The 22,088-nt window shown below is 46.1% G+C and overlaps 1 long non-coding RNA gene across 1 annotated transcript; it reads right to left on the bottom strand.

The window, feature by feature from the left end:
* Positions 1-15,415: 15,415 nt before the first annotated feature.
* LOC130542190 (uncharacterized) lies at positions 15,416-19,096 on the bottom strand. Its single transcript, XR_008956555.1, has 2 exons — positions 18,956-19,096; positions 15,416-16,981 (listed from the first exon to the last, which is right to left on the bottom strand). It is a non-coding gene; the product is annotated as an uncharacterized LOC130542190 (long non-coding RNA).
* Positions 19,097-22,088: the final 2,992 nt, after the last annotated feature.

The raw sequence follows: 22,088 nt of genomic DNA, 5'->3' as shown, positions 1-22,088 counted from the left end.
TAGGAAATATAAGAAAGTACCCAATAGAAGTTACAGAACTGAAGAATACAACAACTGAACTGAAAAATACATCAGAGGTGTTGAATAGCAGACTGGATGAAGTAGAAGAATGGATCAAATGAAAGACAGTGAAATATAAAACAATGGAACTCACTCACACAAAGCAGCAAAAAGAAAAAAAAAGAATTTTAAGAAGTGACACTAAGGGACCTTTGGGTCAACATCAAGTGAAATAACATTTGCATTATAGGGGTTCTAGAAAGAGAAGAGAGAGAGAAAGGGTCAGAAAACTTATTTGAAGAAGTAATGTCTGAAAACTTCCATATTGGGGGAAGAAATAGACATCCAAGTCCAAAAAGCCCGAAGAGTTCCCAATAAAATGGACCCAAAGAAATCCATATCAAGACACATTAAAATGATAAAAGTTAAAGAGAGAACCTTAAAAATAGCAAGAGAATAACACTTGTTACATACAGGGGAAACGCCATAAGGCTATTGGTAGATTTTTCAGTAGAAACTTAGCGAGCCAGAAGAAAGTGACCTGACAAACTCAAAGTGCTGAAAGGAAAAAATTTTCAACAGAGAATTTTCTACCCTGAAAGAATATTATTCAGAATTGAGAGGGAGATTAAAATTTTTCCAGAAAAATAAAAGCTAAAGGAGTCTATTACCGCTAACCAAGCTTTACAAGAAAGGGACTTCTTTAAGCTGAAAAAAAAAATAGCAGTACTTAATAACAAGAAAACATGTGAAAGTAAAAATCTCACTGGAAAAGGTAAATATATAGATAGTAAAGATAACGGATCAATCACTTATAAAGCAAGTGTGAATGTTAAAAGACAAAAGTAGAAAAATTAACTAAGACTACAATAATTAGAAAAGAAATACATAAAGTAAAAAGATATAAAATATGACATCAAAAATATAAAATGTAGGGGATGGGTAAAATTGTAAAGTTTTGGAGTATGTTCAAATTTAAGTTCCTATCAATTTAAAACTGAATGTCTTATACATAGGATATTACATGTACATCTTATGGTAACTACAAAGCAAAAACTTAGAGTAAGTACATAAAATAAAATGAAAAAGGAATCTAAACATAGGAGTAAAGAAAAATACCTAATACCAAAACCAGACAAGGAAACTGCAAGAAAAATTATAAACCAGTATCTTTAATGAACATAGATGTACAAATCCTCAACAAAACATAGCAAACCAAATTCAACAGTACATTAGAAGGATCATACACCATAATCAAGTGGGATTTATTCCAAGGATGCAAGGATGGTTCGACATCTGCAAATCAATTTGATATACCACATTAACAAAATGAAGGATCAAATTCATATAATTGTCTCAATAGATGCAGAAAAAGCATTTGACAAAATCTGACCCCCATTTATGATGAAAATTCTCAAAAAAGTGGGTATAGAGGAAATGTACCTCAACATAATAAAGACCATACATGAAAACTCACAGGTAACATCATACTCAATGGGGGAAAAAATGAAGATCAGAAACAAGACAAGGATGTCCACGCTTGCCACTTTTGTTTAATATAGTATTGGAAGTCCTAGCCACAGCAATAAGACAAGAAAAAGAAATAAAAGGCATTCAAATCAGAAAGGAAGAAGTAAATTGTCACTATTTAAAGATATATAGAAAAGGCTTCGCTGAAAAACTCTTAGAACTAATAAATGAATTCAGTAAAGCTGCAGGATGCAAAATCATTCATCTTGGCATTTCTATATAGGAATAATAAGCTATCAGAAAGAAAAATTAAGAGAGAAATCCCATTTAAAACCACATCAAAAAAATAAAATAAGTAGGAACAAATTTAACTAAGGAGGTAAAATATCGGTACACTGAAAACTATAAGACACTGATGAAAGAAATTGAAGACACAAATAAATGGAAAGCAATTCTGTGTTCATGGACTGGCAGAATTAATATTGTTAAAATGGCTATCCTACTAAAAGCAATTTATAGATTCAATGCAAAAACCTATCAAAATTCCAACGGCATTTTTCACAGAACTAGACCAAAAATTCTTTTTTTTTTTAAGATTTTATTTATTTATTTGACAGACAGCCAGTGAGAGAGGGAATGCAGGCAGGGGGAGTGGGAGAGGAAGAAGCAGACTCCCAGCGGAGGAGCCTGATGTGGGGCTCGATCCCAGGACTCTGGGATCACACCCTGAACCGAAGGCAGATGCTTAATGACTGAGCCACCCAGGTGCCCCTAGACCAAAAATTCTAAAATTGGCATAAAACCACAAAAGATCTCAAATAGCCAAAGCAATCCTAAGAAAGAAGAACAAAGCTGTAGGTATCACACTTCCTGATTTCAAACTATACTACAAAGCTATGGTAATCAAAAAGTATGGTATTGGCATAAAAACAGACACACAAATCACCGGAACAGAATTGAGAACGCTGATATGAACACACACATATATAGACAATTTGTAACAAAGGCACACGAAAAGGTGTTCAACATCACTAATTATTAGGGAAACAGAAATCAAAACCACAATGAAATATCACCTCACACCCATTAATGACTATTATCAAAAAGATAAGAAATAAGTGTTGGAGAGGATGTGGAGAAAACGAAATGCCCACACACTATTTGTAGGAATATAAGTTGGTGCAGCCACTATGTATGGAGATTCCTCAAAAAATTAGGACTAGATCTCCCATATGATCCTGCTATTCGCTTCTGAGTATTTACCTGACGAACATGAAAACACGAATTTGAAATGATATGTGCATTCCTATGTTCATTGCAGCACTATTTACAATAGCCAAGATCTGGAAATAATCTAAATGTTCATCAATGGGTGATTGAATGAAGATGGTGTGGTACACACACACACACACACACACACACACACACTGAAATACTACTCAGCCATGAAGAAAAATAAAGTCTTGCCACTTGCAACAACATGGATGGACCTTGAGGGTATTATGTCAAGTGAAATAAGTCAGACAGACGAAGACAAATACCATACGATTTCATACATACATGGAACTTAAAAAAAATGATAAAACAAGACAGTACAAAAATAAACTCAGGGGCCCCTGGGTGGTTCAGTCAGTTAAACGTCCAACTTTTGATCTCAGCTCAGTTCTTGATATCAAGGTACTGAGTTCAAGCCCTGGGTTGGGCTCCACGCTGGGTGTGAAGCCTACTTAAAAATTAATTAATTAATTAATTAAACAAATGAACAAACTCATAGATAGAACAGATTGATGGTTTCCTGACAGGAAAGGAACTGGGGGCTAGGAGAAGTGGGTGAAGGGAGTCAATTGTATTGTAATGCATGGTATGTAGCTTTTTGGTGGCAATCATTTGGTAGGATGTGCAGATTTAAATTATAATATTGTACACATAAAACTTCTGTGATGTCATATACAAATTTTACCTCACTAAAATTGTTTTGAATAAAAGAAAAGAAAAGCACACTCTTTGGGCTCTGCAACATCCTTCTGTTACTGCCCCGTTCCTCTGCCCCTTGAAAGAGGGTCTACACTCCTCTTCTTCCATCTCTTCTTGAACTCACTCCAGTCAGGCTTTTATCCTCACCTTCCTCCTGAAACTGCTCTTGATGACACCACCAGGGCTTTCCCACAGCTAAATCCAGGGGTCAGTGTTTGGTCCTCACCTTGACCTATCGGCAGCATCTGATTTTGTCTCTTGCCTGAATTATTGAAAAACATTCCAAAATGGCCTCCCAGCTTCTGCTTTCCTTGCTGGGGGATCTCTTTCCTGCTCAGCAGTCAAGTGTTTCTGTTTTGTTTTGTTTTTAGTAGACTGGGTCATGTCACTCCTCAGCTAAATCTCCTCAGCCCCAGTGCTTCCCAGCTCCCTCAGGGCAAAAGCCAGAATTCTTACAACGGCCCACAGGGTGCTCTATGGTCTGCCCCCATTACCTCCCTGCTCTCATCTGCTGGCGCTGTCTTTCCTGCACTCCTCTGTGCCAGCTTCAGGGCCTCCTTGCTGCTCCTCAGACACACGAAGCATGCTCCTACCTCAGAGATTCTGCCTCTGTAACCTCTGCCCAGAAGAGCCTTCCCTCAGGTCAGAATGACTCACCCCTCCCTTCCTTCAAGCCTCTGCTCAAACGCTACCTTATCACAGTGGCTGTCCCTGACGCCACCCAACGGGAAAGAGTGGCACCCCCTGCGTATGCCCCCATCTACTTTACCTTACTGTCTATTGTTCCATGGCACTTATCACTGACAGTATGTGTGTGTATCCTTAAATTATACATAATAACATGTACTATTATATACTATGTTAATGCAATCTATAATTGTATTGTATGTTGTGCATATATGTACGTATTTTTTTCTTGTCCACTAAAATACGAATGCCATAAGGGCAGGGCCTTTGTTTTGTTCCTTGCTATACCTCCAGCCCTTAGAAAAGCACTGTATGTAGAGTTGAATAAGTGTGTTGAATGAATGAGGGAATGAATGGATACATTTCAGTAAAATTGAGCTGCCCGTTGGAACGGCTGCAGCTTGGCCATGGGGCTTTGTTGTGACTGTTTGGCGGTAGACTGGGCTGGGCGAGAGGAACTTTGCATACCTTCACATGCCCCAGCCTTAGCTCTTATGAAATATTGATAAGTTTGATCCTGACAGTTAGTCTACCTAAATAATGTCTTTCCAACCTCCAGAGGCATCTTCTCCAGGGAAGTCCTGGAATCCTGTGATGTCACCGCTAGCTAGAATTGTTTGTTGTCTTTCAACAATCTCCCCTTAAAGGCACCCTTCTCAGGGGACAAGAGTGAAGAGTGGACGTTAATAATTGATGTTGGTGAGTGTTTTCTTTGATTCCCGTGAAAATCATTCTTTTTCAGGAGAAGCTTACCAAGGTGAAGAAGCACGGCATTTTCCACTATGGGAGGGAACAACTCAATTCTAAAACACCATTTCAAAGCTACATTTACCCAATAACTGGTGTATAATCATCAGACAGACCCAACACATTCTATTTGTTAATTCACATGTGGAAATACCCTCGAAAAATTGAGTCAGGTAAAATTTTCCCTTTCATTTTTACTTTTTCTTTCTCTTTCTCTTTTCTTTAAGCCTCAAGAACCCAAGAATCTATGAGGCATTTATAACCAGGCTATTATAGCCCACTTCAGTTTTAACTACACCCGATTTCCGTCTTCTTATGAAAATGTTGCTGATTCATAGTTATACAGGGCCATGAGCAGAAATCTTTTTTTCCCTTTATTTTGAAGGGAAAGAAAGTTTTTACAGAAATTTGAGTTTTGAAAACATTGGATGTAGAGAACATTTTGAGGTTGAAAGCTATGGAAGTTTGAGCAGACCAAACCCAGCACTACTTTTATTAATCGCTCCAAATGGAAGAGTAGAGACAGCATACGTAATAGTCAGGGATGGGCACTGAGGTTTGCTAGGGCTTTAGACAATGAGTTTATGGTGCATCAGGGATCTTAAATGATGCACAAGTTATGCTCGAAGTTTCTGTGACTCTAAGGTACATGAATGATGCTACAGGACGGTCAACCAACAGTGGTGTGTGTTAAGAATTCCATTCATTGGGTATTAATAGCATCATGATTATAACTGTCTTACCCTCTTGCTTATTTCATCATCTATTTCTGGGCCTGTAGATTTGGAGGCTCACCAGATTTGCGGTCCTGTCAACACTGACTTGGGTAATGGGAGCAAAACAGGTTAACCCAAAAGATTCAACCTAGCGACAGATGAGAGAGTGGAGAATAAATAAATCTAAGTCCATTGGAAGCCTACATGGAAGTGATTGCTGCCCAGCAAAGATGATTTTTGGGATAGGTGTTAAGAATTAAAGAGTGGAGGGGCGCCTGGGTGGCGCAGTCGTTAAGCGTCTGCCTTCGGCTCAGGGCGTGATCCTGGAGTTCTGGGATCGAGCCCCACATCAGGCTCTTCCGCTGGGAGCCTGCTTCTTCCTCTCCCACTCCTCCTGCTTGTGTTCCCTCTCTCGCTGGCTGTCTCTCTCTCTGTCAAATGAATAAATAAAATCTTAAAAAAAATTTTTTTTAAAGAATTAAAGAGTGGAGGAATGGCCTGATATGGGGATTCAAGTTTTAATTAGACCCCCACCTTGTGCTTGGCATGGGTGGGGCAGCACTGTATGGTAAGATTATTTGATGGGCTAGAGATTTCAGAAGTGCTCAAGAGAGGTAGAGAGGTGGTCAAAAAGATCTGGGTTTACATCCTGGGCTCACTTTCAAGCTGTATGCCCTTGGATCAGTCACTTAAGCACTCTAAGTCTGTATAATGGGAATAATAACTCTGAGGTCAAGGGATTCGTGTGAAGAGCGAGCGAGATGATATTCTGAAAGCACCTGACATGGACATGGCGTGGTACAAAGGCATTCAACAATGTAGGCTTCTCTCCCCTCCCCCAGGAAAGGGAGTGCCTTCTGGCCATCGCTGAGGAAGGAAGGAAGGTATTCTAGGAAGACAGGTTTGGCTCTGAGGAAATGGGGCTCCTGGAATCTGTGCAGGCATCTGCCTGTGGTGTTTGTGGGGGAAAACACTACATGTTTCCTATGAAACGCGTACGTCGCCGTTCCCGTTCAGGTCCGTCGAACTTACCTCTGTATTGAGGACGGGACCCTTCCTTTTGCTTGAGCTCAAGCTGAAAAGAAAAAGGTTCCAGTTGTGACCAAGAAAAATAACAGTTGGAAACACAACCTTTAAAATCAAATCACGCACATGAGATGTCAGGCAAAGACACGCTTCGATCTTTTCTGAACCCCCCCCCCCCCCCCCCCCGCCCCAGAATCGGGCGGTGTTTTCTGTGGGCCTGGGGCGACTCCCTGTCTCAGCAGGAAGGCATGACCAGGGCTGGAGGCTTCCTAGCATCCTACCGCCCAGCACAAGATGTGCTGGTAACAGACACCCCCCGCGGGCCCCCCTGCCAGCAGCGCTATTAGCACAGCATATGTCTACACTGCCCTCTTGCCCAGTTCCAAACGCAGAATGCTTCTTCGCGGCTTCTGAGGCTGATCAAGCAGACGCTTTGTCATGTTCCTGCCAGCGCGAAACCTCTGCCTAAAAAGGGAAAAAACAAAATCCACATAGTACCTTGTCCCTCAATAGGGTGTCTGTTGAACCGGGTCTGCCTTCACCCTTTGACCCTCAGGGTGACAGGTGGCCTGTTAGCCGCCATCTCTGTTGCAGAGCGCTCAGGGCGGCGGTTGGATCGGGAGCTCCGGGCCCCGGTTTTCCCGTGCGCTTGGACAAACTTCTTATTCTGCGTGCCTCAGGCTGTCCATCTGTAAAATGGGGGAGAAACAGCTTCTCGTTCATTGAACCGTCGTGAGGACGGAAGGAGTTAACCCGGGAGGGTGAGGAGAACAGGGCCCGGCCCTCACCTGGGCTTCCGGGGCGTTGACCCTGGCGCACGGCGGGACTTCCGGTCGCCTGGCGGGGCCGCTGCGAGGCTGCAGCCGGCTGAGGTCCAAGGCCGAAGGGCGCGGTCCGGAGCAGCCTGGCGGGCTTGCACTGCCAGGTTGACCGCTGCCGGCGCTGGGATCCAGAGCGTGGTACGCGCCCAAGCCCCAGCGTTCTCATCTGGGAGTGGAGACGATCGTGTCACTTAAATCCTGGGCTGGTCAAAGGCCTGACGAAACCAATGCCGATCGATCACTTAGCTTTGGGACTGGGTGTGCACTCAGTGACTGGTGGCCCCATCGCGGCCGTCACCCCCTCCCTGCCGGAGAACCCACCTGGGGAAAGGGAACCTGTGGAGGGAAGACGGAGGGGCAGCCTCCAGCCCTGCTACCCGCGATGGCAGGTTTGTGCTTTAAGACGGTGGCTTCCGCGGGCGGCTGCGGGAAAGACACCGCAGTCCACAGGGAAAGGCCCCCGTGTCCTGGGACTGGAGACAAAAGCTCCAGCTGTGCGTCACAGCCCTTCCCTTGCCAGCTGCGTGCCCCTAACCGGCTCACGGCCTCTGCGCCTCCCTTCCCGTAAAACCACCGCCCTGTGCTGTGAGGCCCGGTGGGACGAAGCCTGCGTGCACGGGAACGTGGGGGCACGCGCTGAGGCGGGCCGGGGCGTCGGGGGGCGATGACAAGGCCCGGGAGCCCCGTGGAGAGTCCAGCCCAGGCTGTGTGGCACCAGCCCGGCTGCCCGGAGGGACAGCTCCTCCCCAGGCCCGACCCTCGGCCCAGGAAGGGGTGCAGAGGGCCTGCCCCATACACCCCTCCAAACTGCGCCATTGTCCTCTGGGAACCTTGTTTTGTGTCCGGAGACGCTGGGGACAGAATGGGGGCTCCTTTCTGGGCAGCTGTGGACACAGAACCCTGCAGACAGGAGGGAAATCTCTGGGTAGGGTCCCCAGAGAGCCCCCGAAGAGAAAGACAGCACTGTTGCTCATTCCTTTCTCCTCCCCACCTCCCAGATTAAGGCCTTGGTCCTCATGATTGACTCCTTCCCTGAAAGACTCCCGTTACAGCACTTTCTCGAAAGGTTGGAGGGGCAATGAAACCCTATGGTAAAGGCCCCAAGACAATTACAGCGTGCCGCCCGCCCCCGAGCAGCTGTCGGAATGCCTCAGCTTCCCACATCCCAGGCCTGGCCGGCTGCCCCCCGGAGCCGCATTCCTGGCGGGTCCAGGAGTCAAGAAAAATCCTCCAGAACAAGACGTGCCTCGGTGTTCTCCAGTTACCAGCAGGTGGAAGGTGGGGCCGCTTCTGATGGAAACGGTTTTGACAGCCCTCCAGAGTTCAAGGATGTTTTCCACTCGCAGGCAGGGCTGCGGGCCGGCAGCTCCTGCAGAATTCTTCTTGTAGAGACGTGTTTCCCTTTCCCATAAAGTCCTTGCTCTTTGGCCTTTACAGGCCTTTGCCCACAACGCACTCCGGCCCGGCCATGGAGGGCGGCGGGCACAGACCTCTCCTCTCCTTCGAGCTGGAATGCTGGTTTCCAAAGGAAGCCAGACGCATCTCCCTTCTGCCTAAACGCCCCCGTGGGCTTGTCTGCATCGTCTCAAAAATGCACGGCCAGCAGGAGGCCTGTGGGTTTTGCTTGACAGGTTTTCCCTGGAAATTGTGGCATTGAAGTTGAATACTGAATTTTTAAAAGTGTATAATGTCACGATACGTTTTAATTAATTTTCAGTGTGAATAATGACACATTTCTAAGGCTGTTTGCCCTCGTGAATGAATTGGGCGTGACTCACGTTTTGCTTCTTGGCTCCGACACAGTCACCACGGAGAGAAGGCCGCGTGGATGACACTGACGGTGACGTACAGTCATTAGCAGGAAGGGTGGGTTAGCTAACTACAAGAGCAGCGACAGCGCTTCCCGCCAGCCTGATCCACTGGACGTGCCTGCTGTTCCCGGGGCCTGACGAAGCCGGAGGGACTGGGTCTTCTAGGACGCTACGTCGGGCTGGGCGCTGAGGGGCTGCAAGCAGAATTCTTACTCCCTTCCATTAAAAACCAGCCATTCTCACGGTTTCTACAACTTAGCTTTCTATTTACTGCAAAAGCAGGAGCGTGCCAGCCCTTCTTCCCGGTGCCTGCAGCTCTTTGTCTGGGGGCTGTCTAGTGGGCTCTGCTCCGGGCTGGCGGGCGGTGCCAGCGGCACCCAGCAGAGGAGGAACATGAGTGGAAGAGAATCCTCCTCGGAAACTTGTTCCATTTCACTTCCTGTGGCCCCCCGGCAGGATCAGCCCACCTCCTGCAGTGGTATCCTGCTCCTTTATGCACACACATCAGCTTCCTTCCCTTCCCTGTCTCATTTCCTCCTGGGGTTACTCCCACGAACATGTCACTGGCCTCAAAGCCTTGTCCCAGGTGCGCGCCCACGCAATGTACTCTCTAAGGCAGTGAGCCGGTCGGGCAGGGCAGGATAGGCTGCCCGGGGGGTAGGGGCGGGCTTGGAGGGAGTATAAAGGACCTCTGGGCAGGCCGGCCTGACCCAGACTGTGCCCCTGGCTCCTGGGTTCCCTAGGCCCTCCTCTTCCCAGCTCTGGAAGAAGCATCTCAGCACTGTCTCCTTGTGTGGGGGAAGAAGGATCGCTCCCCCCGCCCCCCCCCCCCCCCCCCCCCCCGCTGCTGCCTACCCAAATCAGTTCCCCACAACCTCTAGAGTGCTGGCCACTGGGAACACACCCCCCCCCCCCCGAACCCGGCTCACATTAGTGTGCTAACGCTTGTCTCAGTCCTCTTGCCTCCTCCACTCAGTTGTCAGGGGCTGGTGAGCTGGGGGCCATGGCACATGGTTTTTCTTTAGTTTAGTTAGTTTTTTATTCTTGTTTTGTTTGGTTGGTTGGCTTTTAGTTTGGGGTTATTTTTTGCGTTTCTGACTTGTGTTTGTTTTTGTATCCCATACCACCCCTAGCCCAGTTCCGGTAATTAGAGTAGGCACGTCATCAGTAGATGTACTCACTCAACATTTCAGCACATGTGTATCGAGGGTCCGCTATGCTCCAGCTTCCAGAGATATATTTCTCCCAGCTTAAATACTAGTGTGGGAGACAGACAATTAGGAAAAGTAAATCACCAACCACATGGTATGTTCAAAAGTATTAGCAGATACAGAGGAAATAAGGCAGGGAAGAGATGGGATTGACAGGGTGGGCAAAATGCTAAGCAATGCTAAGACCCTGATGAGCCCATGGCTGATGCACTGAAGGGACAGCAAAAAGGCTGACGTAGAGTAAGCAAGGGAAACAGTTTGGGGAGGTTAGAGGGGCTAAGAGCCAGACCCCGCAGGCCTGTGACCATTGTAAGGATGTGGGTTCCGGTTCTGAGTGAGATAAGACCATGAACAGGTTTTGCTCAAAGAAGCAGTGTGATCTGACTCCCATTGTAGCAGGCTTTTCTGGCTGCTGGGCTGACAGCAGACAGTAGGTGGACAGGGGGAAGCAGGGACACCCTTGAGGAGGTGAACTGTAACTTCTAGCTGGGAGATGATGGCAGTTTGGCTGGGTACGTTCTGAAGGTAGAGCCTACCGGAATTTCTGTTGGGATTGGATGTAGGGTGAGTTAATGTAGATGGTTTGGTTGAGGTGGTGCCTGTCAGGATTTTCCACTGTAAAGTTACTACTTTTCCCTTTATAATTGATACACAATTGGGGGGAGATATTTTTAGATTATGTGACTATCCTCTGCCTCATCCCAGTTTTACCCAGGACTTGACGCATTCATTGATGATTCCGTTGCTTGAATCCATTATTACTATGACAGTTACCAGTGATTTTTCTGACCCCATCATTTATGAATTGGCACTCTGTTGTAAGGAAGAGCCTTTTTCTCTTCCTTGATTATTTACTTACATGAGTGCGGACTCACACATTCATCTTTTACTCATTGTTAATATCATTATATATTCTGATGCTCAAAATGCCCCAGCTTTGGGCCGTGGGAGCCACTGCAGTTTGGCTGCTGCGTCCTTTTGACATATGGCCACCATTTCTTGAGCACCTACTTACTTTCTGGCCCAGTAAGATATTCTAGACTCATGGTTGTACCTTCCCTGCCCTATTCCTAGATTCAACTCTTTCTCCAAGGAACCCTGGTTCCTTTTCATTGAGAAGGGTATTTAGAGACCAAGACCTGGGCAGACACTGTATTTTCATATTATAGTTTTCTAGTCCTCCTTGTTACTGGTCAAATAAGAATTCTCATAACTATAACAGCTCAACTTTACCTACGTCCAAAGAGAACAGAAAGAAACATGCAATGTTAGAAGCTGTCAACCTTAAAATGTTCTTCCTGAGATACGAAGTGAGGGCGATCATAAAATCCTCAATTCAACGTCTCTCCACACCTGAACACATTTTGTTATACTTAGCAGGACACAGTGGAATTCACAGGCTGTACTCATCCTAGAGGAGTTCACTGTCTAACACAGCAGAGTAAGTTTAAACATTTTTCTGTGGAGGAGATGGAAATGTTCTTGGTTTTATTTTCTTCATGAAAATGTTCCCTTAACAAACCTTTTAGATTTCAACTGGCTGTGCAAACATGTATAATAATTAGGAGAAAGGGGCCCAAAGGAGGCTGTGTAGGGTGATGCCCTTCTTTATGATGGTGACCCTGTGGCCTCCTTTGAGCCCTTGGCTCTCTCTTTCTAGGTACCGAGGCGCTCTAGAGTAGTCATCCAAATAGCATTACCCGATGCACGGGTTACTTTCGCACGCTCTCAGCGGACCTCACGATGCCTGTTCAACTAGCAAGGACGTTGTTCTTATGCTCCCTCCTTCCAGATGAGAAAGTAACAGAGGGAGACTAAGTGACTTTTCTTGTTGCATAAATGGCACATATGGACCTGCGTCCCCTTTCTGAGGACTATCTAGCTTGCTTCCCTCAGTGTTTTCAACCCCAACTGTGTATTAGGATAAAAGGACTGAGGCCCCGACATTCTGGCTCCACGTGGGGGGCAGCAGACCAGCCCGCCTCAATCGGTTTTACAGGCTCCTGGCCATTCTTATGAGCAGCCGGGGTTGAGAACCGCTGTGCCACGCCATGCTGGCTTCGGGAACCAGCAAGCTCAGACCTCACACACAGGATCTGCTGAACAAAGGAGATGACCCTGAACAGGCAAAGGCTGGGGGAGGCGCCCAGCTGGAGGGGCCAAAAGGGACTCTCGGGGTCATGCCTGAGTCCACGTGCCGGGTACTCTCTCAGAGGCTCAGACGACGTCTAAGTGTTTGTTTCGAATGTTGGTGGTGAAGGGGTGAGAGGGTGGGGTGCAGGGGGGACATCACACCCCAGCCCTGGCACTCCTGGAGAAAGGAGAGATGTCCGCATGGAGGATACTCGAGCTTGACCAGAGCAGGACAGTGGGGTCTTGCTCTGTCCTTCCCTATTTTAGGCTTCATTCTGCTTGACAATGTAGGATTTTCTTTCCCTATGCCACATGTGAAGAACATTAATATAAAGAAGGAAGTAAAACAGGAATTGGTGCTTCTATTTCTATCTGCTTTCCTGGTCTTCTGTTACTATTCCTCCAAGCTGCAAGCGAAGGATCTTCTCTGTTCTTATTGCTCTTAACACCTGTCCCAGTCTCCTCCGGCCCTTAGCATCTTTGCAGGCGCAATTCAGTGTGTGAACCTTGGCCCTTCTGCTCTGATTTTTGTTATGCTTATTCTTGGTCAACCTTCCCCACTTCTATCACTCTTGCCTGCCCATTGAAAACATGCACGCATTGGGGCACCTGGGTGGCTCAGTTGACTCTTGACTTCAGCTCAAGTCATGATCTCTGGCTCGTGATAGCGAGCCCTGTGTTGGGTTCCACGCTCAGCGTAGTCTACTTGGGATTCTGTCTCTCCCTCTGCCCCTCCCTCTCTCTCTCTAAAAAAAAAAAAAAAAAGGAAAGAAAGAAAGAGAGAAAGAGAGAAAAGAAAATATGAACTCATAGATGAGCTACTTCTGGAATCATGGTTTCTTTAGATGTCATCTCTCTTTTTTCCCTCTTACGTTCATTTGTGCTTGTAGGTTAATATTTGGTTTCTACTTCCCCTTTTGGACCTTCTGCTGTGAGGATCTTGAGTCTTTAGAATTCACTTTTCCAAATCTTGGTCCCGCTGGAGACTAGGACCTGTGAAGTGTGGTCCACAGGCAGAGTCTGGCCCAGATTAGACACAAAGTTGGAGTTGACCAATGCCAAACTATGAGATTTGAATTTGAGCTCTCTGTTTGCCCCCGTGTCTCCCAATCATCTTACACATCTGACTGCTTCCTTCCCCTTACCTGCCTGGCGTCTGCAGACATTTGAGTTTTCGAGCCCTGCTTCAGGCCATGACTGGGGTTCTTTCCTCTGTAGGGATTCGTCTGGTTCGCTGCCCCTGCTGCTGGCCAATTACAGCAGCTGAAGCTCCCACCCCAAGCGCCTGCAGCCCTGGTCGGGAGAAGTTCAGGCAGCAGCAGCACAAGGCACCAGCCCCTTCCCCCAGCCAGGCCTGACTTCCTGCTCTCTTGGAAACGAAGTGCATCCAGGATCACTCATGCATCGGCTGCCTCTTGGCCCCTTTCCAAGAAGGTACTTAAGTCTCACGGCATCCCATGTCCAGCCAGTTTACCCTGGCAGTGTCCATTCCCTTGCCCAACTTTGCCTTGTGTTTGCATCTCTGTCCTAGGACCCGTCTAAGTGTCCCTGCTCATCTGGGACAGTGGCCCCATCCTTCCTGCTCCAGTCCTCAGTATCTAAATAGAGCCTGGCTCCTGGACGGGCTCCATGAACATCATCTCGTGAGATGCTCCCCGAGTCCCTGACTGCTCTGCTGCTTCTTCCTACAGCCTCTTCCTGGGACCCCTTGATAATCCCACCTTCCTCCAGTTGTCGGCCCAGCCTCTCACCCCAATCCCTTTTCCTGGAATGGCTTGCAAACCACATCCTGTTCTTGTCTATTGCAAAATCTAAGATGACTAACCGCTTTTCTCCAAACTTCCCAAAATGTCTCCCTCATCAAATAATGATTTCTTGATGGTCATCATTAAGTTCTGAGCAATCATCGACCTCACCACATCGGTCCACTTCCACGGCTATGCTCGTGTGCAAAAAGAGCTGCTCTTTACAACAAGCTCGTCAAATGTTTCCAGGTTGCATCAACGAACGGTTGCATGGTTTTTGGCACAATTTTGCTATGTCTGGAACTCTAATTCTTTGAAAATTGGCTCTAATGGTTATGCCAAACTTATTTTCCAGAACACTCAATTAACTAAACCATTTCTATCAACCGTTCCTTGACCATCGCTTGTTGGCAAATTCCTCTGTTATTACATTCAGCAAATAGTTTACAAATTAGAGTATCCCAAAAGAAAACCTCTGGCACCTTTTCCTACATGGAAGGGAAAGCTAACATCTGGAGCCGGATCACCAGCAGACAGAGCTTCGTCAACCTTGGATGATGAGACCCGTAAGCCAAGAGATTCGGAATGTCCTAGAGCAATCCTGGGCTCTGCACGCCGCAGCTGCGCTGAGCTGCTCAGCCGTGAAAGCACCCTCCCAGAGCCACAACTTCAAGTTTACATCTCAGAGAGGACCGGCACTCTGCACCAAATGCAGTAAAACTGACAGCGTCAAAATGTTCCATCCTGGGGCTTCCGGGTGGCTCAGTCAGTTAAGCATCTGCCTTTGGCTCAGGTCATGATCCAGCGTGACCTGGGATCGAGCCCCACGTGGGTCTCTCTGCTCAGCGGGAGCCTGCTTCTCCCTCTCCCTGCTGCTCCCTCTGCTTGTACTCTCTTTCTCTCCCTATGGCAGATAAATAAATAAAATCTTAAAAAAAAAAGTTATTTCCTTTCAGGTAACCCAGCCCTAAGTGGAGAGCCCGCCCTCCTGGCTGCTGGTTGCTGTGGGAAATCTTATTCATGGTGGAGGACGAAGGTCCCTGAAAGACCAATAAAAAGAAGAAAGCCAGTGGAGAGGTTCTCGGTGCCTTTAATGAAGGGTGTTTTCGTTTCCTTCTTTTGTGATTATTGCCTTGCGGTAAAGCCGCTTAGTGCTAAGCCCTTGAAATGACACAGCATGTCTGAGAGCAACTGGGTGCCGGGGCTTTAGGAAAATCAGACATCAGGACGACTGCTGCTCCGGGTCAGGTGCCCGCGTGGCCATCACTTGGGATCTGTGCAGGGCCGGCCACACTGGTGCGAGTGCTCGAGAGGGAGGGCATGTGGCGAGCCAGAGAGGCCCGGAGCCTCTGGGCCAGGCAGCCGTTGGTCAGGCTGATCCAGCTGGCAGTGCCCAGGGAAGGGGCCCAGGCGATTAGTGCTGCAGAAAATGTTACCATATCGGGGCCAATGTCAACCGGATTCATGTTACCTTGGTCCAGTCATTCCCTCCTCCCCTGGGGTGAGCTTGCAAAGCCCAGAGCTCCCTCCCTTCATGCCTGGTTGAAAGACACTGACTTGGTCAGTGACACCCTATTCATCTTTTGGAGGGTGGAGGACGGTGAAGGGGGTCTGGAGTCAGGTCCCTTTTCTGTCCTCAGCAGCCACTGGGTGGTCCCCAGGTAGATGACAAATGGCCCACAAGCAACAGCCTGGCAGCTCTGCGACCACTTGCTCCACCAGGAGACACAAGCCAAAGCTCCCTGTCTCCACAGTCTGCAGGCTGAGTCCAACCAAGGCTTCCCTCAACGGACAGAAGAAGAGAGGCAGGGATCCTTCCCACCTTGAGATTCCAAACTGGACCAACTTGACCTTTCTTGCTTCCGGTCCTCCTCTGCAAGATGAGAGCATAGAAGCTGCGTCTCGTGGTTGTGGAGATGAGAAGAATGAACACTTATGCACAGAGGTGAAGGCTTGATCCATGTTTCTTAGGTGGAGCGGCTGTAGTGAGTACAGTTCTCACACGTGAGAGAGTCAGTCATTCCACCTGCCCCGGGACTGCTGGTGAATTGGGTCCAATGTGGGAAATTCGCAGACACCCCAAGCTACTCAAGGAGCATGACCTTTTCATCTCAAGGGCAGATGTTTAGATGGGAAAAGCTAGGAAGGCATTTCCCCTACAGAATAACATTGTGCTCACTTCCAAAGAAAGAGAGAAATCTAAGATTCAGCCAGCCCCAGAGTCTGTCATCATTTTACCTCGTTTGAGAGCGCGCATACACACGTGTAACGGAAGAGACATCCAGGTCCAGAGCCAGCACACATTTTCTTTTTCAATTAGAGGATTTTCCGGAGACGGGCCTTGAAACAATAGAGTATTAGGTTGCATTTATCTAAGAGTATTTGTTTTCTTTGAACACCACCCATGGAACCTCGCAGAGCATAGAAGTTCATCGCGACACAGCTCATTTTGCTCTTGGGGGAGCGAGAAGGCAGAGCCAACCAGTCCCTTGAAATGAGGACGCCACCCAAAGAAAAAGCCGTGACAGCACCTGAGGAGAACGAGTACTAGTTCTGCCTTTCTCCATCGAAGTCAAAAGAGCCTTTGGTTGTCTGCTTGGAGTCCGTCAGGAAGGCAGGGGTGAGAATCGCAGACTCCACCTGATAGAGACAAAAACGGAAATAGCTTTGAAAGTTCCAAAGACTGTTGAGTGGTGGGGACAAGAATGAGCCCACCAGCAAGTCCACGCCACAAGATGAAGGTCTTGATGCGCCGTGTTCATAGCAACATCTCTGCTACCTGGAGCCTCAGTCAGCACGAAATGAATGAATGTCCACTGTTTGCCGAAATGAATGTTTCACAAGGTGGAGGCAGGGGTGGGGGGTGGCGGGGGGAGGCGGGCTTGTTTTGTTTATTGAAGATTATTCTTACAAGAAGTGAAAAGACAAACTTTATCTAAGAGACTATATGTGCCGCACATAACAAAATTTTCTTATAAAGGGTGTATTAAAAATCTTCTACAAAGCACTACAAGAATAATAATGAAAATACAAGTGGATCAATAAAAACTGAGAAAACATATGAACAGGCATCTTACAAAGAGATACATATGGCCAATCAGCACATGAAGTAATGCTCAATTTTCAAGAATCAGAGAAATGAAAAAACGAAAACAACAACAGGAATCTGAGAAATGCAAATCAAGACCACAAAGCAGATATTGTTTTTCAAGTGGCAACAATAACTAAGTCTGATAATACCAAATATTGAAGAGTATGCAGATAAGGGGTATCTTACACACTGAAGACTAGAACAGAAATCGGTGCGACCATGTTGAAACCCACTTTGGCATTATTTTGGAAAGTTGAGTATTTATGCATTATATGATTCGGCAATTCCACTCTTAGGTAAGAACTCCCCAAAACCCTGGCACATAAGGGTCTAGAAACATATACAAGAAGGTACTTAGCAGTACTGCTCACAGTAGCAAAAAAATAATTAGAAACAACACTACCAACCATTGACAAGAGAATAAATAAACTGTGTTATTTTCAAACAATAGGATATTATACAACGGTGACAATAAGTGATATATACAACAACGTGATTAACGTTCATAACAATGTTGAGTAAAGAAACAATGAGAAAGGTCTCAGGAAGCTACATATCATTTTTTATGAAGTTCACAATAGATGAAACTAAACAATATATTGTTCAAACATACGGAAGTATTTGATAAAACTACAAACTAAGAAATCAAGGCAAGGATAAACACAAAGTTCCGAATTGTAATGATTTCAGGGGGGTGGGGAAGCAAGGGTTGGCAGTGAAGTCACAGGAACGGAAAGAAAAAAATATTTTGAAAGAATACTATTAACATCAATTCTGTCTTGTGCCTTTCCCTTTTAAAGAGCATTATTACGAAATATTTATTTTTTTCACTTTTCCTAATTGATTTCCTTCCAGACTTATAATGATAGAATAACTGTTTAGAAATAGATTCCTTATAAAAGAGAGAGTTCTAATTCTGGAAAATAACTCTCTAGGATGTATTGTTTTATCTTGCTTGACTTATGAATGCTGTTATTGATCTCTAAATGGAATTTCCAAACCAGTGACTTTTATAAAAATATGATCTAGTGTGGAAAGAAGTGGGAAGGAAAGAGCAGGAGGGAGGAAAGGGAGGACAATTCACAGAACAAACTTGGACAATAACTTTTATGGTCTTCGGCCAGCCCTATAAATCAGCAGAGCATTTTCCCACAGGCCAGACTGTCACAGTAGAATTTGGATTCATTCTCCTCATTTTGGAGATGGTTACAAGTGCTCGGACTGGTGCCATGTTATGCATTTGGAAGAATGATTGCATTAAAAAACCCATTCCAAGCTTCCCACTGTTCCAACAATGGAAAGAGTGAAGAATGTTTGGACTGATTTAAAATGTAATTCCAATATCAGGAAGGCCTTCTACCACTCAGACATTTCCCCCAGATAAGTCTCGGTCACATGCCTAATTAAGTTCTGATGTCAGGTAAGAAAGAATCATTTCTTCCAACAGTAATTTGTAATGTAGTTCACAGAACGGAGCCATGATTACATTAGAGCATTACTGAAACGTCAGGCTTAGCACTTACCAGAAAATAATCAACCTCTGTCGAGTAGGTTTTGGGGCTCCTGTTCCCAGAGGTCTGGCTGATAAGTCCTCTGAATGACTCTCCTGATTAAAACTAAGATACTGGATTAAACGTTGAAAACTCCCCCCCCCCCCATGAATTTAAACACGTTATTGAACAGGTACTAATTTTTTTAAATTTTAATTCCAGTTAGTTAACATACAGTGTTATGCCAGTTTCAGGTGTACAATAGAGTGATTCAACGCTTCCATACATCCCCTGGTGCTCATCACAAGCGCCCTCCTTAATCCCCATCACCTATTTGACCCATCCCCCCACCCAGCTCCCCTCTGGTGACCATTAGTTTGTCCTCTATAGTTAAGGGTCTGTTTTTTGGTTTGTCTCTTTTTTCCCCTCTGTTCATTTGTTTTGTTTCTTTAATTCCACGTATAAGTGAAGTCACATGGTATTTGTCTTTCTCTGACTGGCTTATTTTGCTTATTTATATTTCTAGCTCCATCCATGTTGCTGCAAATGTTAAGATTTCACTCCTTTTATGGCTGAATAATATCCCATGATACACACACACACACACCTCATCTTCTTTATCCGCTTATTTATCGATGGGCACTAGGGTTGCTTCCATAGTTTGGCTATTGTCAATAATGCTGCAATAAATATAGGGGTGCGTGTATCCTTTTAAGTTATTGTTTTTGTATTTGGGTAAATATCCAGTAGTGTAATCACTCGATTGTAGGGTAGCTCTGCTTTTGACTTTTTGAGGAACCTCCATAATGTCTCCAAAGTAGCTGCACCAGTTTGCACTAAATTAGGGGATGTGTAGAGCCCCGAAGGAAGTGAAGACAGGCATTCTGGGATGGAGGCTAATGCCCGCCCCACCTGCACCCTGAGGTGTGTGTGGCCAAACCCTGGAGATGCTGAGTTTCTGCCTTGATGACTGTATACGTTCAGAAGACAGAAGATAAAGCTAAGGCCGCCCAAGGGGACACCAAATAGGAACGCCTTAGTGATCTGGAAACCTCTCAGCTGCATCCTAAGTGAGTGTGAATGAGAAGGAAACCCTGATATTCAGAAGGGGATGAAAAGGAAACCTGTCTCCACTTGGAACTGGGTGTGGGGAAAAAAAACCCCCCTCCTGCTCCTGAGAATTTGTAACCACTTGGACTTAAATGTAAAAATAATTCCACAATTATTAAGTCTAAATTTCTCCTCTTCAAGGGTTAAAAATATTAAATAGCTTTGCCACTAAAAGGTAGATTGTGCTGGCCTAAGTAGATAAAGGAAAACATCAGAGTTTAAAAGGCAATTCTATAGCTGTTAGCTGCTCATCAAAACTCAACATGTAATAAAAGACACAGCACAGGGAATATAGTCAATGGCATTGTCACAGCATCATATGGTGACAGACGGCAGCTACGATCACGGTGAGCATGGCGTAACATAGAGACGTGGGGAGTCACTATGCCGTCCACCTGAAGCTAACGTAACACTGTGTGTCAACTATACTTCAATTAAAAAAGAAAAAACTCAGAATAGGGCTTACTAGTCTCAGTTCAAAGATTATCCTGAGTGTTGTGTGCAAACAGGAAGTCCGAGTCTCCTATTTCTTTCCAAATCTGCATATGAGTAGAGGGAAGGGAGAGGGAGAGATGAGAGGTGGAAAGGAAGGGAGGAAGAGAAGGAGGGAGGGAAAGGGAAGAGGGAGGGATAGGTTGAGAAGGAGAGGCAAAGAGAGAAATCTACAGGTAGACAGATGTTCGTCAAATCTTCATGACCTTTAACTTCATTTTGTGTGTGGTTCCAAGTGGTTTCCAGAACGGAGGGAGGCAGAGACTGCCAAAAATACAAGGCAACCGGCCTCTCTCATTACGTGGCAATAAGTAAGTTGAGAAAAAAAGGGAGAAGGGTTAGGTAATCAGGTTTTGAGCAGCCTGAAGATGAAAAAGGTGGGCAGGGATGGGGTCAGGGGAGAGGGAGCCTGGTCCCTTCTGTATCCTTCATGCCTGGAAAGCCTTCCCCACAGGGAGTGGGCCCTAGAGACACCCTGCGGGTTTGAGCCCTGCTTCTGCCTTCTATTAGCTGGGGGGGTGAGGGGCGCTTCATCTCTCTGTTTCCCCATATGTAAATTTCTCATATGTAAATTTAGGATAAGATTGTACCCATACCATCCGGATTTTTGTGGATCGAGAGGGTAAATGCAGGTAAAATGCTTACACTGCCTGGCACATTGTAAGTGCTCAGTGAAGACGAGCAATTTTAACTCTTTACACCCATTTTGGGAAATGTTTGGGATTCCCTTTGCTATTGCCTGAATGCTTGTGTCCACCCCCAGAATTCCTATGTTGAAATTCTAACCTCCAATGTGATGGTATTAGGAGGCAGGGCCTTTGGGAGGTGAATAGGTCATGAGGATAGAACCCTCATGAATGGGATCAGTGTTCCTATAAGAGACCCCGGAGAGCTCCCTGAGCCCTCTACCGTCTGAGGACAGAGTGAGAAACTGGCAGTCTATAACCGGGAAGAGCGCCTCACGAGCACCCAACCATGTCAGCACCCTGATCTTGGACTTCCAGCCTCCAGGATGGAGGAATACATTTCTGCTGTTTACAGGCCACCCGGTCTGTGCTTTTTTGTATTAGCAGCTCAGACTAAGACACCCTTTCAAACCAACTTCATCTTTCTTGCCTGCCCTTTTCATAGCCTCCTGTGCTGGGCTAATACACGACCTGTTTGCAGGGGTAGCGTTTCACGCTGTCCTCGCATCTCCTTCAGCCCTTCTCTGCCTGAGGACCAGATCCCTAACTAGTGCGTAGATGTAGTAATTATCCCTCCAGATTTCCTCTCCAGGTACCCATCAGTTCTCAAAATTGCCAGGAAAGCAAGATGTAATAAGGTAAGAAGTAAAAGAAAGCAGGTATGAGCCAAACATGAAGCACTCATGGTAAGTGAAGGTCCAGGAACGGGTAAAAGTCAAGAAGAGAGAGATTCCACTACTTATCCTGTATTTACCAGTAATCTAAAGGTCAGAGTTTAAATAATCATCTAAGTCTAGAAAAGACCCCGTAGGGTAAGTTCCTGCCAAGCACGCAATTTTATGGCTGCTTGAGAAACTCTCGAAAATCGGAGTCTGTGT

The sequence above is a fragment of the Ursus arctos genome, unplaced genomic scaffold (assembly GCF_023065955.2).
Source record: "Ursus arctos isolate Adak ecotype North America unplaced genomic scaffold, UrsArc2.0 scaffold_30, whole genome shotgun sequence".
NCBI classification, from domain to species: domain Eukaryota; kingdom Metazoa; phylum Chordata; class Mammalia; order Carnivora; family Ursidae; genus Ursus; species Ursus arctos.
Note: the sequence above shows the minus strand (reverse complement) of the source record. Positions and strands in the feature narration are given on the sequence as shown.